Source organism: Vicugna pacos, unplaced genomic scaffold (assembly GCF_048564905.1).
Source record: "Vicugna pacos unplaced genomic scaffold, VicPac4 scaffold_123, whole genome shotgun sequence".
Classification (NCBI taxonomy): Eukaryota; Metazoa; Chordata; class Mammalia; order Artiodactyla; family Camelidae; genus Vicugna; species Vicugna pacos.
In genome coordinates, this window is record NW_027328803.1 from 218550 (window position 1) to 233964 (window position 15415).

General features: G+C 41.6%; 1 long non-coding RNA gene across 1 annotated transcript in view; it reads right to left on the reverse strand.

The window, feature by feature from the left end:
- Positions 1-218: 218 nt before the first annotated feature.
- LOC140695024 (uncharacterized) overlaps positions 219-15415 on the reverse strand; it is a 28410-nt gene continuing 13213 nt past the window's right edge. The window contains exons 3-5 of the long non-coding RNA XR_012070714.1: positions 13742-13839; positions 7037-7160; positions 219-449 (exon numbers count right to left, since the gene is read on the reverse strand). This is a non-coding gene — a long non-coding RNA (uncharacterized lncRNA). The remainder of the gene's footprint in view (positions 450-7036; positions 7161-13741; positions 13840-15415) is intronic.

A 15415-nucleotide genomic window follows, 5' to 3' on the forward strand; every position in this document is an offset into this window, starting at 1 on the left:
TATATTAAAATAATAACAATTACAGTTACAACAAATATGTTGTTTATAGCGATGTCAGTGTTAGCATCTGCCTCTCATATTAAACAATGCCCAACACTGGATTCCTTAGGAAGTAATGCCAATGCATGTTTGGACTTTTCAAAGTCTTCAGCCCATGAAGACTTTTTACTCACATTGGTCCACCACAGCCAGAATTGCTGTTCCTTGCATGGTGGGCTGCCATGCTGCGATGTCCTGGGCTTTTTCTGGTACCATGCGTCTATACAGGGTAGTCAAGTTTCCACATACCCACTCTGATTTGCAATATATTGTTCTCCAGAGCCAACAGATTGGCCACTGGAAAGAGGCCACAGATAAGGTGGTGAACCCAAACTGAATACCTGTTGAAGGAATGGACACACAACATGGAGTGGTGGATGGATGGAAGGACAGCATCAATTCCTTTACTCCTGTAAAGAGAGAGGGGCAAATGGTGAACTAAATCCCAAAGAGAAAAGACATTCATGGTAATAATAATGTTCAACAGTGAAAGAATCCAAACTAAAGGCAAATATAAAATCTCTCGGAAGAAGACACATTACAACCTGTTTCTTTCACGTATATACCCTTAGTAGGAATAACATACTTAAAAATCTTCAACCAATCATAGTTATTTTCTGGTAACAAACTTGGGAATCTTGAAGCATATTATTCACTCTCAGTGTTGAAAAAATACAATCTTGGAAGATGATTTGTCATTGAGGATTAAGAAAAAGAATATTGTGGTTGTATATAAGAATTTAAAAAGGAATAAGGAATGTACTTTTGGGAAAGCTCTGCATAGAGAATGTTGGAGGAAATGCACTGAAAATAGGCAAGTGAGCAAGCTCCCTTGAGTCTGGGAAGGTGAGTGCAGCACATTCAGAGAGTCTATGAAGTTATTACAAGTCACAGAAAGGTATGCAATTAAAGTGTCTTCCTAAGCAAAATATCCTTCTTCAGGAATTTTTATCTTGATATTTCTATGGTCTGTGTGGTCACAGGAAGTCAAAGTTATGGTGGTGGCTTAGAAGTTCTTTTCTCTCTGTCTGTAATTTACAGGGCATTGCTACAGATGGGGCAGCAGAGATCTGCGGTAAGCTGTTCCATGGGGTGGGGGAGCAGTTAGAAATGATAAGGCCAGAGATCTAAAAGACTTTTAGAGCCTAACTGGCAGACTTTTAAGTAAACTACCACAGGTATGTAACTAAGACAGTGGATGAAAGGCAAGTTTGTAGTCCCTTTAGTGTTACTGCTCAGTCAAAGGATAGGGACCACTCTGGCCAGGAACGGCAAGACCGTGGATTGGGTGGATGAGTAGGAGGAGCTGACATTTGCTTCTGACATGAGAGGCAGGGGTGTGTTGCCGAAAAACCGACAGTGCTGGAAAGAAGCCTCATGTCCCCAGCCTAAAAGGAGATGTCATATTCAGGGAAGTCACAGAGAAAGAACCAGAGTTAGTGATGCCACAGGGTCAGCAGCGTGGCAGCAGTGATGTCAGTATCTGTTTCCATAACCCACCTAACCCTACATGAACAAGTCTGCCTACAGGGGGCGGGTAAGTATCAGAAAAATGTGGAGTAGGTGCAGCCACTGACAAATTGGCAAGTGGACATCTTAATGAAATGCACTGCTCACAGTCACCATATTGGAAAGAGGGCCCCACACTGTCAGATCCCTTTCTAATTCAAGAGAAACTAGAAATTAAGACTTCATTAGCAATCATCCCTGTTCAAACCCAGAAAAGATCTCATTTATAATGACAACCAAGGCACAGACTATTCAGAAATAAATTAATGAAAAATGTTAAAATGATTCTGATAAATGACTTAAAAAAGAAAAAAAATGATGATTGAATGAACAATAGAATGCACCATCCTCTTCAGTTGGCAGACTCAAATTTGGGGGACATAGAACATTTTTTCTCCAAAATAAATTTAGTATCTGAATGCAAATTTACTTAATAAACCCGAATGGATTTAAGAAAAATTTCTGAAAGGTGATCCTAAATTACTTCCAGAAATATACACAAATATACAAATAAAATAATGAGGAGAGATGTTTGAATTTGTAATATTAGGCACACTCTGGAAAAGGATAAAATAGGACCAACTGTAGGAGATATTAATCTATGGTCATGGAAACAGTATAGAAATAGTGCACTGAGAGTATGAATGAAATAGAATACATTTCAAGAATAGATGTGGATATTTAAGAGATTTTAGTAATATTATAAAACTGACACTTAAAATCAGTGGATTCAGGTACTGGTGTAATTAACTAAATCATTAGAAGGCCTGGTACATTGTCCGCACTTTTGACATTAAAATAAATTCCAGAAAATTTTTTAATTAAAAATAAAACACTAGAAATAACCCAACATGATTTAATCTGTTCAGATAGTCAAGCGAGAAGAACTTTCTAAAAAGCTTTTGGAACAAATACCAACAAGAGCAAAGGCCTAGCAACACAGCAAGGCCAGAAACGCCCCCTGTAAAACAAAACTGACCCTTGCCCAACCCTCTCTCACTGCCCTGTATTGCTCTCTGATACTTTCTATACTTTCTTCTTCCCTTTAAAGTCCAGTATCTTGGAGAAGTGCCTGCGCTGATGACTCCTCCAGGGCTCAGAGCCCTGCATCCCCCACGGCCCTCACCGCGGCACTGAGAAAGGAGTTGCACTGCCTGTGGCTGCGTGTTTCAAACCAGTGGGCATTTTCAGCTCCTGTTTATTTGATTACCAGGTAGCTTTTGCCGTGGACAAATATTTTCCTCTCAGTGGAATGTTTTCCCCCCTTAATTTTTGTTTTAATTAAATAAATATTAAAAGCCCAGGCAGAAAAGTGTGTGTGCACATATGCACACACACAGATACACACAGATCTGTTTTTTAAAAGCTACCTAAGTGTAGTCCTCCTCCGCCTTTTCCTCAGTTTAGACAATTAGAGGTGGGCTTTAGCCCTTGCTTTTATGCCCCATACAACCCCCTTTCTCACTACGCTCCTTTTATTCAGTGTTCAAATCCCTCTTAAGCCAGGTTACAGCCTTCTCTGTGTTGCCTCAACTCGTTTTCTCTCAACTGCACTGCTATTCTTCTTTCTCTTGGTGGACCTCTCTTCTCCCATTTGCCATGTACATGGCCCTTTTCCCCAAGGCCTCGTCTTCAGTCCTCCACCTGGCAGGACTGAATCGCCCCCACAGCCTCACCCACAGCTCCTCTGAGCTCCTGACTGGTGAAACCAGCTTAACAATGGACATCACCCCTTAGATGTCCCATAGACACTTCACACTCCAAATGTCACACACAGAACCATCTCCTCGAAACCAGCTCCTCCCCTTACACTCCCCCTGCAGATCTGCTCTCTGGATGGGTCACTGAAAGTCAACTCAGCAGCTCTGCGGCCCGCCGCCCCGGTCCTGCAGTCCCCACTGCAGCAGTCACCACTTATGCCGCCCATGTCTCTCTCCTTCTGCCCACGGCCTCTCTGCAGGCATGTGCCAATTGTTGTCTGGGTTACCTGGGTTGGTCCCCGAAATATCCTTTCCCCCAAAATATGGGCCTCCCCCCAAAAATAGTATCTTCCATTCTGCTGCCAGAATAACCAGATATTCTGCAACATAAACATTATGCAATTCTCTTACAAATATTCCAATATATCCCTGCTTCCTTAAGGATATATTGAAGTCTAAGCACACAAGGCCCATCGTGACAGAGGCCTTGTGCACCTGATATTCCCACCTATGGAGCCTTTGTTCTAGCTCTACTTGTTGTTCTTCAGTCTGGCCAAGCCACTTCATGCTGTGTACACATATATGTCTCTACCTCTCTGCATGAAGTGTCCACTCCCTCTACCACAAAATTGAGAGCTAACTTCCTTTCACCTTTCAAGATTCAGTTCAAATATTTCCAGCTCTAGGAAGTCCAATTTGTGTTCACCTGCTTAGCAATCCATTAACTACTTGCCATGCCTCGCCTGGCCTGGGAAGTGCAGACACCAAGTCTTACCTGTCTTGGTCTCCCCAGCAGTTGATGCAGTGTTTGGCATAGCAGTACTCAATGTTTGTTGGTTGGATAAATGAATGAATCAGTAAAGAGATGAGAGGTCTAAAATCGCCCCCAGTTACTCAGCTGCCATTTTGGAAAGTTTATTCTGCGGAGTTAAGGAAATGTCAGTGCAGGTGGTGGGCAGTCAGAACAGAGGTGAGGGCGTGGGGGAGACAGGCCTGTTCCTGGAGAGCGCAGGAGAGGAGTGGGTGGGAGAGCACTGGAGAGATAGGGAAAGGAGGGGGCGGGTGCAAGGAGATGTTGAAGAACAACTGATATTAAATGCAGTAAATTAAATGGAGAACATAATATATGAAGGGAAGATCAAGTTAACACAGCAAGGGTGGAAAAGGCAGTACCAGAGATGCAGAGCTCTCACTTCATCCCTCACAGCATTCCACTTATGGCACCCGCCCTCTGGGAAGGCAGCGTCAAATTCTTGAGAGACTGGTGTTTGTGCTGTGGGTGCTCTAAGTACAAAACGGTATCTTATGGCTTCCAGATTTTAAGACTGATAGATTATTTCTCTTATGTCCCATGTCTGAGTTCTCAGGCAGCAGGATCATTCACTGGTGGGGGGAGAGATATTGTGGTTAACAACTCAGGGTTACTCTAATAATCTCAAAGGACAGTGGGGAATTCATGAAAACAAATAGAAGAGAAATTTCACTCAGAAAAAACCATTTGCCATATAGAACCTTGTGGGGGCATTGGGGGCAATGTTACCGCCACCTCATCTAATAGTTGTATGTGAGTGTGTTGAAACTCCAAGCTCAAGTCACTTAAACACGTAGGAGAACCAGGGTCCAGGCTGTGGTGCTCCAGACATGGACGGGAAGATGAAAAGTCTGACTACTGCCTCCGACAGGATCACTACAGTCGGGGAGCACAATGGATATGGACACGATCATGCACCATCAAGACAAGAATCAAGTACAATTCATGCCTAGACAGGAGAGCAGATAATCTCTAAAAAGTGGAGGGGTCCCTGTCAAGGCTTGGCAAGAGTCCTTCCAGGCAGAAAAGCAGAGAAAGGTAATTCAGGCGAAGGAGACTAGGGTTGGTGGCTGCGTGCAAGGCCTAACGAAGCACGGGTGGAGGGCTCCAGGGTCATCTATCAGTAGCTGTTCCCCTTCAGCAGCTAAGAGGCATAACTAAAAGGCAGGTGGGGTGTCATTAATGATCATGGGGAAAACTGGGAGGAGGAAACTGAGGTCAGGAGATCACCACCAAAGGCAATTTATTTTAGAGGAACAAAAATAATTCAAAAAGCACTTGGAAATTCTATCTCCCATGAATGAAAAGAACACAAAATAAGTTTCACTCCAGCATTGAATACAGAATAACAGACTTCCTACTCTCAGAAATGGATTGAATTTTCTAATTCGTCAGGGATTATTTAGATAATAGGAAAACGAATAAACCTGAAAAATCTCTCTAGAATAGCTGTTACTCCATCCTGTTATGTAGGGTAGAGTTAGGCTGAATTATTTAATTGGTATTTTAATGAGACTATAAAGTTCTAAAAGCCCTATCAATTTCTCCCAAAAGCGTACAATTTTTCCTTTCATGACATTTATTTGACTTAATTAGAACAATAACTTTTTTCCAAGGCTTTTTTTGTGTGTGTTAAAATACCTAATGATATGCTGCCCCCAGAATGTTGTTGTTATTATTAATGCTGATAATACCCCCAATAAGACATATTTACCATTATGACTCATTTTGGAATAACAGGTCATTGGCTTAAAGTCCTTTTGAAAATAAGAAGAATAAACGAACATAATTTCTACACCAGGGACAGCAGCTGCACCCTTCATGGAACCTGGTCACTAAACACAGCAAAATCAAAGATGAAACTCAAATCAGACACCAGGCCACAAAGCATAGCTGACTGAAGATGCCACAATATGACCTTTCATTCACCGAGGGAACCAGATGCATTTCTATGTATAATGTATATTTTTAAAAGCAATTATTTTATATATAGAATGTAATTTAGGAAAAAGAAAACTCCATCTGTAGACTTATAAACAGGAAGAACAAAGGGTGCCTTTGCAGACAAGAACCTGCATGCATAAATGCAAAGCCTATTGACAAAAATCCTTTCCTGTCTCCTAAGTTTAAAAAAAAAAAACTACTTCAAGGCAGTGGTGAGCTGAAAGGTTTCAGATACAAAACGTGCACATCAACAGCCTTCTAGTAGATAAAAGTGCACCATGCATAATAGAAAAGATAACGTTTCCTATGGAAATCTATTTTGAGATGCAACAATTTAAAGGCAACTGAGAGCTCAAAACCAAGTTCAACCAAGAGGAACAGAGCCCAAGCAAATGTACGGAAATGGACAAAGACATTGGAGAAGGAGGGGATCTGTGTTCTACCGATACTCCAGATCAGCAAATTCATCCTGAATTCAAGCCAGTGATGTGTCATGAGGTCACTCAAGGAACCAGGCAGAAACCATCAGCCAGAAGAAATAGGAACAATATCAAAGGCAGGTGTGAGATGTGGAAGGGGTGACCCGGTGCACCTTGCTGCAATGAGGCAGGATGCGCTTGCGGGCTTTCTGTACAGGCTGACTGGCTCACATGACTCTGTTTAGAAGGATATCAGCCAACAGCTGTGCCACACGGGCTACAGCCTGAGCTGAGTCACATCTAGTAACGGTTCTGAGTTCATCCTTAGACGACATGACCAGAAGGATCTGAGAATCAATGGTGGAGACATATCTGAATAAGTATTCCATTTCATTCCTTGGCAGTAAATCTTCAGCTTTGTACAACATAAATATTGACAAAGATATACACAGGCACCCTATTTGAAAGCCTGACTGCATAATTGCATCTAATGGAAAAAAGCGGGCTCCGTTTCGGTATGCTAGGACATTGTTTGGCTTGGTAACCGATGCTTCTGAGACCCAAAGCATACTCTAGTATAACCGACAGCACAGAAATCTCCACTGATGACTTACTCATTTCAGGGTATTCATAAAATAACCCCAGTTTGCTCATGGGATACAGATGGTTTTCCCGTTCCCATCGTGGGTTGGTCTGTTCTGCTCCCGAAATTGTGGCATCATTAGATTCATGATCCAGCTGTCAAACAGATCAAATTATAAGGCAGGATATTATCAGACCAAGGTCATAAAAGTATTGCTGATATCTCAAGCTGAACACATCATCTTCCCAAGAATTTAATTTCTTGTTTTCAGGATAAATTTCTTTTTATTGCTGCCTCCCTACCCTCAAATATTGTGAAAACTAGTCCTGACTACGTGCCTTGGGTTTACCAAAATTGTAACGACTACTACTACTTTATCTCCTACCTCCTTTTCAGGTGGGCATTTTAGCTTTTAGAAGATGCCTTCCCTCATTTGTCTTTTTTACCCCCACTTTTCTGCTATTATCCACCATGGCCTTTCCAGTCTGAAAATCGTCAGAGAAAATAAGTAAAAGAAAGAAATACAGGTTCTGTGAGCTGGTGATAAGTGCTGTGGAGGAAAATAAAGGAGAGTGAAGAATGTGTGCTAGGGAGGAGTGGGGATGGGGCAGTGACCTTTGAATAAGGCAAAGACGGGAGCAAAGGGGTTTGCAGAGAATGGGCAGAGGAAACAGTGATCACAGGCCTGGAGGTCCCTCACGCTGGACAGACAGCATGGAGACTGGTGTGGGCCACAGTGAATAGGAAATAAGTGGTGGTTTTGGGGGTGGAGCCTTAGAGGCTGCCGTGAGGATGTGGGCATTTTTCCCTTTGAAGGAATTGCGGAGCCCTGGAGGGTCACCGAGCAAAAAAGTGATACTCTAATTTGGATAGAACAGGTCCAAGACCCTAATATAAGCTGAACAAATCAAGGGCCAAAGAAGTGACATGCCACCTCAAATTCAGTGCAGAGCTTGAAAGAAACACAGCCTCGACTCGCAGCCCAATGCTCTGCCCCCTTCTGGATGCTGTCCCACAGAGCTGTCTCTAACGTTATGTTTTTTCCTCACTCAGAGGCTTGTGGGCCAACTGAATGCTTCCCCCTTTTTCAAATGGCAATTTGTCCTGAAAGGAAATCAGAGTTGGCAGTGAAACAAGGCATGGACCTGTAGCCTACAGAGCTGTTGTCTCTGAAAGCAACAGGTGGCACGTGGTTTACTCGTGGAGTTCAGCAGAAGAGACAGAGCAACAACAGACAACTTAGCATCTGGCTGAGCTTCGGCTGACAGCACTGCACGTTTGGATGGATTTCAAATTTGGACAGTGAGGCGGCTTCACACGAAAGGCAGGTGTATACATCATACATGCCCACACGTCTGTATGCATACACACGTAGACACACACAGAGCATATGATGTGACTTGTAAAGAGCTGCCTCTGCTTGGTTTCCCACGGCCTCTAATTTCAGCATTAACCTTTCATTGGCCATGCTCCCAGGTCTGCTACGAGATTTCTTTGCAATGGAACATGCCCTTCGCTTCACAATCTTTCCCCACTTCTTTCAATGACATTAGGGGAAGAGCAGGGAGCCCTGGGAAATGCTGGGGATATGGACTCGAGATACCGCTGAATCTGAATCCACACTTCATGGCTTATTTGTTATTTAACTTTATTTACATTCAAAATGCAATTGTTGCAGATCTCAGAAGATGATTTACACTCACTGCTATGGCAGAATGTTGCGGTTAGTAGACTCACCACTGGATCCTCTTATTCAACACGTTCTTCCAATATTTCAGATATTACTGTATCACAAATGCCCATTTCTATATTTTGATATCTGCTTTTCAGTATAATTATCTTCCTTCTTTATTCTCTAAATCTTATGGTTTTAAAACATTTTTCTGAGAAGTGTTCCACAGGCACTTTACATATGATAATTTGATAAAGAGATCCTGGAGGTCAAAACCACATTTAAATCCTGAGATAAACTCAACTGTGTCATATACATGGCTAGGTTTAGTCTGCTTACTTTGTTACTTTGTTTAGTAATTTTTGTTTCAAACAACAAGATCCTTCTGTATAGCACAGGGATCTACACTCAATAACTTTTAATAGCCTTTAGTGGAAAAGTATATGACAAGGAATATATATATATAGTCCAAGAATTAAACAAGAATTAACACAATATTGTAAACCAACTATAGTTTCAACAAAAAAAGTTGAAATAAAATTGAGAGATGAAACTTCCACTGCCCAGGCTGCTATGAGGATGAAAAAATTCAAAGCAGGCCAGGTATTAGCAACCCCCCTGACACAGCAAAACCCCATTTGGGGTCTTCCTTTTGAGCAGCACAGGCTAACCGGCTGTGGTCACCTGTAAATAAGGTTGAAGTCACTTAGACCCTTGGCTTGGGATCACCGTGGCCACAGGGGTGGGGGTCACTGTAACACCTACGAAAGTGACGGGGCCAGCCTGCTGCTGAAGCCACTCCCCAGGCTGCAGCCCAGAGCGCTGCAGGCAGGTCTGTGGTCCGGCCGGGGGCGCACAGCTCCACAGCCCCTCGGAGCCCTGCAGTGCGGGTGGCGCTGGGACCGCACTCGTCCATTACCCTCCCTGGCACCCAGACTCGGGATTCTCCTGGGGGAATTTTTCTCTGCCTCATACTTCCTGTCTCAGCCACTTGTGGAATCCGGTCCATGCCCCAGGGAAGAAGGGCTTTTACCCTCTGGGACCCAAATCCATCACGGTTTGGATCCAGAATGAAACTTCCATGTTAACTCACCTGGCGCTCCCTTCTTGTGCTGAACTGCCCTCCCCCGTCGATGGCATTAGGTCATATTAGAAGTCCCGACTTGCTTGTCCTTAGCTAAGACTCTGAGCCTCTTGCTCAGTGTTCCTGAGTGGAATCACTCATCTGTGGCAGAAAAGCTTGGGCTGTCGTCTACCCATCATTGTCCACGGTCTTTTGGGCTTTCTGTTGGTTTAAGGTTCTTGTGCAGGGATATCAATTTGCACATGAGAAGCAACTGTAGACATTTTAAAAAATACAGACACTGGATCCTCCCCCCTCTCCTGCCAAGGCTGGAAGCTTTCTCCCTCTAGCAGGGGTTACACAATCATTTGCTTGGGAATTGACCACACATATTGGCATAATCATAGTATATTGCCCTTTACTCTGTGCTTGCCACGTGGCATTTTCTACTTCATGTTGTCTTTGTACCTTCATTATCACATTTAATCCCTGCATTATAGATTATCACCATTTCTGTTGAGGACACTCCTACTTGCTAATCTTGAATACAAGTATCTTTGATTCTCTTAAACTATTTCATTCCTGAGTTTCCTGTTCCTGAATTTAAAGAGTGAATTATGGACGCATGTATTTAAGATTCTCTTATTATATGTATCTGACTCATCCTCTAACCAAATCATATCTGGAGAAGAGAGATTTTCTCTTTTAAACATTTGCTTTTTCTTATTATATAGTAGTGCATACACACAGTGGAAAATGTAGAAACATATAAAGTAAGAAAATTACAGCCATACATTATCTAAACACCAAAGGACTATGCTATGTCATTTTGGGCATTTAACTATTTTTCTTTATATTTTATCATAAAATTTCCCTAGGAAAGTTGCTTAACCCTGGAATTGTACTAGCCTTTTGTCCAGTACAGAATAACATTCCCAGAAATGACCCCAACATCAAAATAGTATGTGAGGCTGGGAAGGTCACAGGGCACTCAGCTTATTGTCTGAGTCCTACAAAGAATGCTGTTAATTCACTGATGTTACGCATTCGATGCCTGTGAGTCATTCACTCACTCAGCTGGCTCGGACTGAGACCTACTTTATACCAGGTGCCGATCCAAGTGCTGGGGAGACCCCAGAGGGAGCCTGGATCACGGCATCACTGTCCTTAATTTGCTCCCAGAATCCTACTCAAGAACCCTACATGGGATAGGGGGGGCGGAGGCAGGTGAGATATGGTGAAATTCATTTCATTATGTTCCTTTAGACATATTTAAAAAGTATGAAAATAGTCGCTAATTTTGGTAAGTTTTCTTTTCCTTTCCTATGTATTTTTGAGGATGGGTATAGTTTTGGTGCAGCAAGAGTAATTGATAGATCTTTGGTATGTTAGGATTTTATATGAAAAATTAAGAAGGAAACTGCACTTATACAAAGAGAAGAGGCAGTGAGGAAAAAACAAGCCACCCTCGAACTTGGCTACAATTCAGAATTCCTGGTTTTCAAAAAAGGGAAACATAATTCAAAATAAATTCCCTAAATATTTTAGCCCATAGTAGAAATACATGGAGGCAAAGTTCAGCTCACTGGAACCTAGAACAATGTGCTTACTTAAGCGAAGGTATAAACAGACCACAGATACTATAATGCATCCTTTATTTTAAACTAGTTCATGTGAGCAAGTTTCATTTCACATAAATTGCTAAGTAACAGTTTTGGAAATATATCCTTCTTGATTGGTAAAAATAGCTCACGGATTACCAGATTCAACAAAATTTAGTATTAAATAATTTACTTATTTCCTTCAGGAAATTATTTTGAGTAATCTGAGTTAAGTGTTTCCTCTATCTGATCTATTACTTTTCACAGAGAAAAGTAGTATTATTTGCACATGACCTACTTTTACTCCTCTGGAAATATCTGACTGTGAGCTCAGGTTAAGGGTTGTCTACTGCACAGTAGGGAAAAAAAAGTTTCATTTCACAGCGGAGATCAGAATCATTTTTTTGAGGGGCGTGGTGAGCTGGGGGACAAGGGAAATGCCTTTGTTTCGAGACAGACCCCAGGAATCCACACTGAAGCTGAAAGATGAAGCCCTTGTGAAGAAATGTGGAAGGACACACTGACACGAAAATGTGTTCACTCTGCAAAAACAGAAAGAAAGAAAGAAAAAATAATTTAACTGCCCTATAAAGAGAATGGACAGAAACTTGGTAATAAGGGAGAGAGAAGGAAGGTTAAGAAAGGGAGGAGAAACAATGAAAGGAAACTTGGATGCGGTGGGCAGAATACCAGGTTTCTGGAGCCTACAATGAAGGATGATAAGAAAAAAAGTACAGTTTAAAAAAAGTTACAAAGTTTAAAATAGTTTAAAAATTAAAAAACAAAGTTAAAAAAATAAAATTTTATAGTGGCATGGAAGATTTTAAAATGATGGAAGTTTTTTATTTCAAAATTCAAGTTGTTTGAGTTTCTCCCCCATGCTACAAACAACAATAACACCTGCTTGTGTAAGTGGTTTTGGGGGACACCACAGAGAGGGACGAGCTCTGCAGTTAGGTTGGCCAGGAGCATAATGCTGGTGTGGAAGGCAAGACAGAAGAGAGATCAACAGTTTCATGAAAACAGATACTCAAAGCCAGAAATTATCTTAAAAAGGTTAGTGTGGTAGGCAGAAAAATGTTCCCCGCCAATATGTCTATGTCCTCATCCACAGAACATAGGAAGAGGTCAGATTCCCTGGCAAAGGGGCCTATGGTTGCAGATGTGGTTAAGGTTGCTAACCAGTCGACTCTAAGAGAGACCAGCTGGATTATAGATTTGGCCTCAGTGTAATCACCAGGGTCGTTAAAGGAGGAAGAAGGAGGCAGAAGAGGGGAGAGAGGAGAGGAGATCTGACCACAGGTTCAGAGTCAGAGGCACACAACCATGCTGACCTTGAGACAGAGAAAAGAGGTCACAGGCCAAGAGACGCAGGTGGCCTCTGGAAGACAGAAAAGTCAAAGATACAGTTTCCCCTGAGGCCTTCAGAAACAGCCGTGTCAACACTTTGACTTCATCAGGCTTCTGCGTTCAAGAACCCTACAAGGTTAAATTTGTGTTGTTTAGTGGAGACTTTTTCTTTTTCTTCCTACTACCATGATGTTTGGGGATACTAGTTACAACAGCAACAGAAAGCGAATACAGTAAGCTCCTTGAAATGTTCAGAAATTGCAGATAACACTGGACTGTCCACTTTGATGTGGGATTGGGCTTATGTGAAAATCAAAAGGACAGTGTGACCTTTGCTAACATCTGCTTTTCTCATTTTTAGGAAGAGAACAGTAAGTCAAAACCTCTGTTGTTATTATTTTAGACAGTGTCTCTTAAAACATTATGTAACCCTGTGCCTTAGGACCCTAAGAGAGTCTCTGTTCTTAGAAGAACCTGGATTCAGAGAGATAGGGTCTTACATCTGAGTCCCACAGTGGTCTCTTATTGGCAATGAGAGCTTGGGCAAATCAGTTACCCTCTTTAAGCCACAGGATCTTCATTTGCAAAAGGAAGATAAGAATAAGGATTGTTTGGGTGATTAAATTGTACACACACACACATGCACACATACATATATGTACAACATTTAATACAGTGACTAGCACATACTAGGCACTCAACAAATTCCTGTTATGGATTTTTAAATGCATATATAAAAGGAGGAGAAATTTGCAGGAAGTTGTAGGAAAACTTAGTTCATGGCCCCAAAAAGGGCTCTGATCAGTCAGTCCCCAGTGCTGTGCTAATAAGCAGAGACTATAGCACTTGAGGATTTATGTTAAACATAAAAAGGAAGGTATTTAAACATAATTATTAAACAGCAGGTACATTTATAATGTTGGCTGGATCATCTTATCTGGAGAGCTTTAATAAGCAGAGAGTCTCCCCTGTTCTAGAGATGGCCACGCAGGAAAATGACGTGGGTGGGTGGGCCGTTCTCACCCCAAGATCACATGACTGAGTACTCACGGAAGTAACACCTCTTGTATGTTATTCCAGATGGACTGTCCTCCCATGATTATTGTCAGCTGTGTCATCAGTTCAAGGAGACAGCCACTTGAGTCACACTGGAATATTAGAAAGAAAATCTCATTTAAATTTTGGATAGCTCTAACATGAAATAAAGTCATTATTTTATGCCTAAAATATCTAAGGAACAGAGAGTAAAGACACTCTTCATTGGGCAACTAAGAGAAAACCTGAAACAGGTTAGACTGTCAGAACACAAAGCTGTATTCACACCTCTTCATTTCTGTATTTTTACAGCCAATACACCAGATCTCACAGATAAGTCACAAATCTGCCCTTAAAGAATGTGTTGTAGAAACACGAGGAGTAGTAGTTGACAAAGTGGAACAAGAACACCTTCATGGCTGGGTTGTTCTCATAGTCAGTCTGGTCCTTGGGAGCTCTGCAGCTAGAATAAAGAAAAGTTAAGTCTGCAAAATTGTGAACGGCTTTGAGACCCTAATCAAAGCCACGGACACATGAGTTAACACGCTAAATATGTATATATATATATATATATATATATATATATATATATATATATACACACACAATTCACACTGTTTTCATATCAGCTCTTTTGAATTTCTTAACATATTCACTATGTTAATTCCAACTGTACACACTGTTGTAAGAGTTTCTCCCACTAAGAACGAAATATCCCACAAGGCAAAAAAAAAAGTCACCCGTTCTTTAAAATTTATAAGCACAAAAGTATCTAATGGGCAAGAAATTTCCTTTGTCAGGTGTAATTTGAAAGAAAGCTACTTCTAAACATCCTGCTAAATAATATTCTCTTGTCTCCCTGAACGGCAGTAAGGTAGGACTATTGAAGAAGACAAACAAAACACGGGGCAACTTGCTAGAAGCATTTGGGGAACATAAAACGGGTCATCCTTCTAGTTCAGAATTTGAATTGGTCTTAGTATTTTCAGAAGATGACAACTGAGCAGACCACTGGGAGAACCACCCAGCCACATGCAACGTGTGGGAAGCACCTAACTTAGGCCGCTAAGCCGCTGGGTGGGATACAAGCCAGAGAGAAGAAACATTTATTATAGAAGTCGCAGCTGATGAGAATAGAGCTACACTAACGGGAACAGCATGGGGGGAAGACATATAACAGTGTGATTACTTGTCCTCTCCGTAACGCACAAGCAAATCTGCCACTGGAACCACGACCCTCTTCCACTTATTTGCAATACAGAGACTATTTACTTTCAACAATAGGGTACATTATCTAATGTAATTGAAATTATTATTAAGCACTGACATATTTACACAGAGTTTGGACATTCTAAAGCTTCCTTTGTCCCTTTTACTAATGCAAAAATGGAGCTAATTCACTTCTCACATAGGCTAGAGAAAATACGTTTACACTTGAAGTTAACTAAAGACTGTAATGTACTGCAATTGAAGTGCTTAAAAGATAGTCTCTGTTTTGACCTGGTTCTAAAACTAGTGTAGAAATTATCTCAGCTGCAGGAGGACCTTACCAGAGTCAGTCATCATGATTGCCACTTTCTCATATATGGCGTTCAGGGTCACCATGATGATAAAACTGATGAGGGAAGCAGTGATGGGTGTGGCCCACCTGCACAGTCAGGTACTTTTGGATTGGGTCTGTTCCATTCA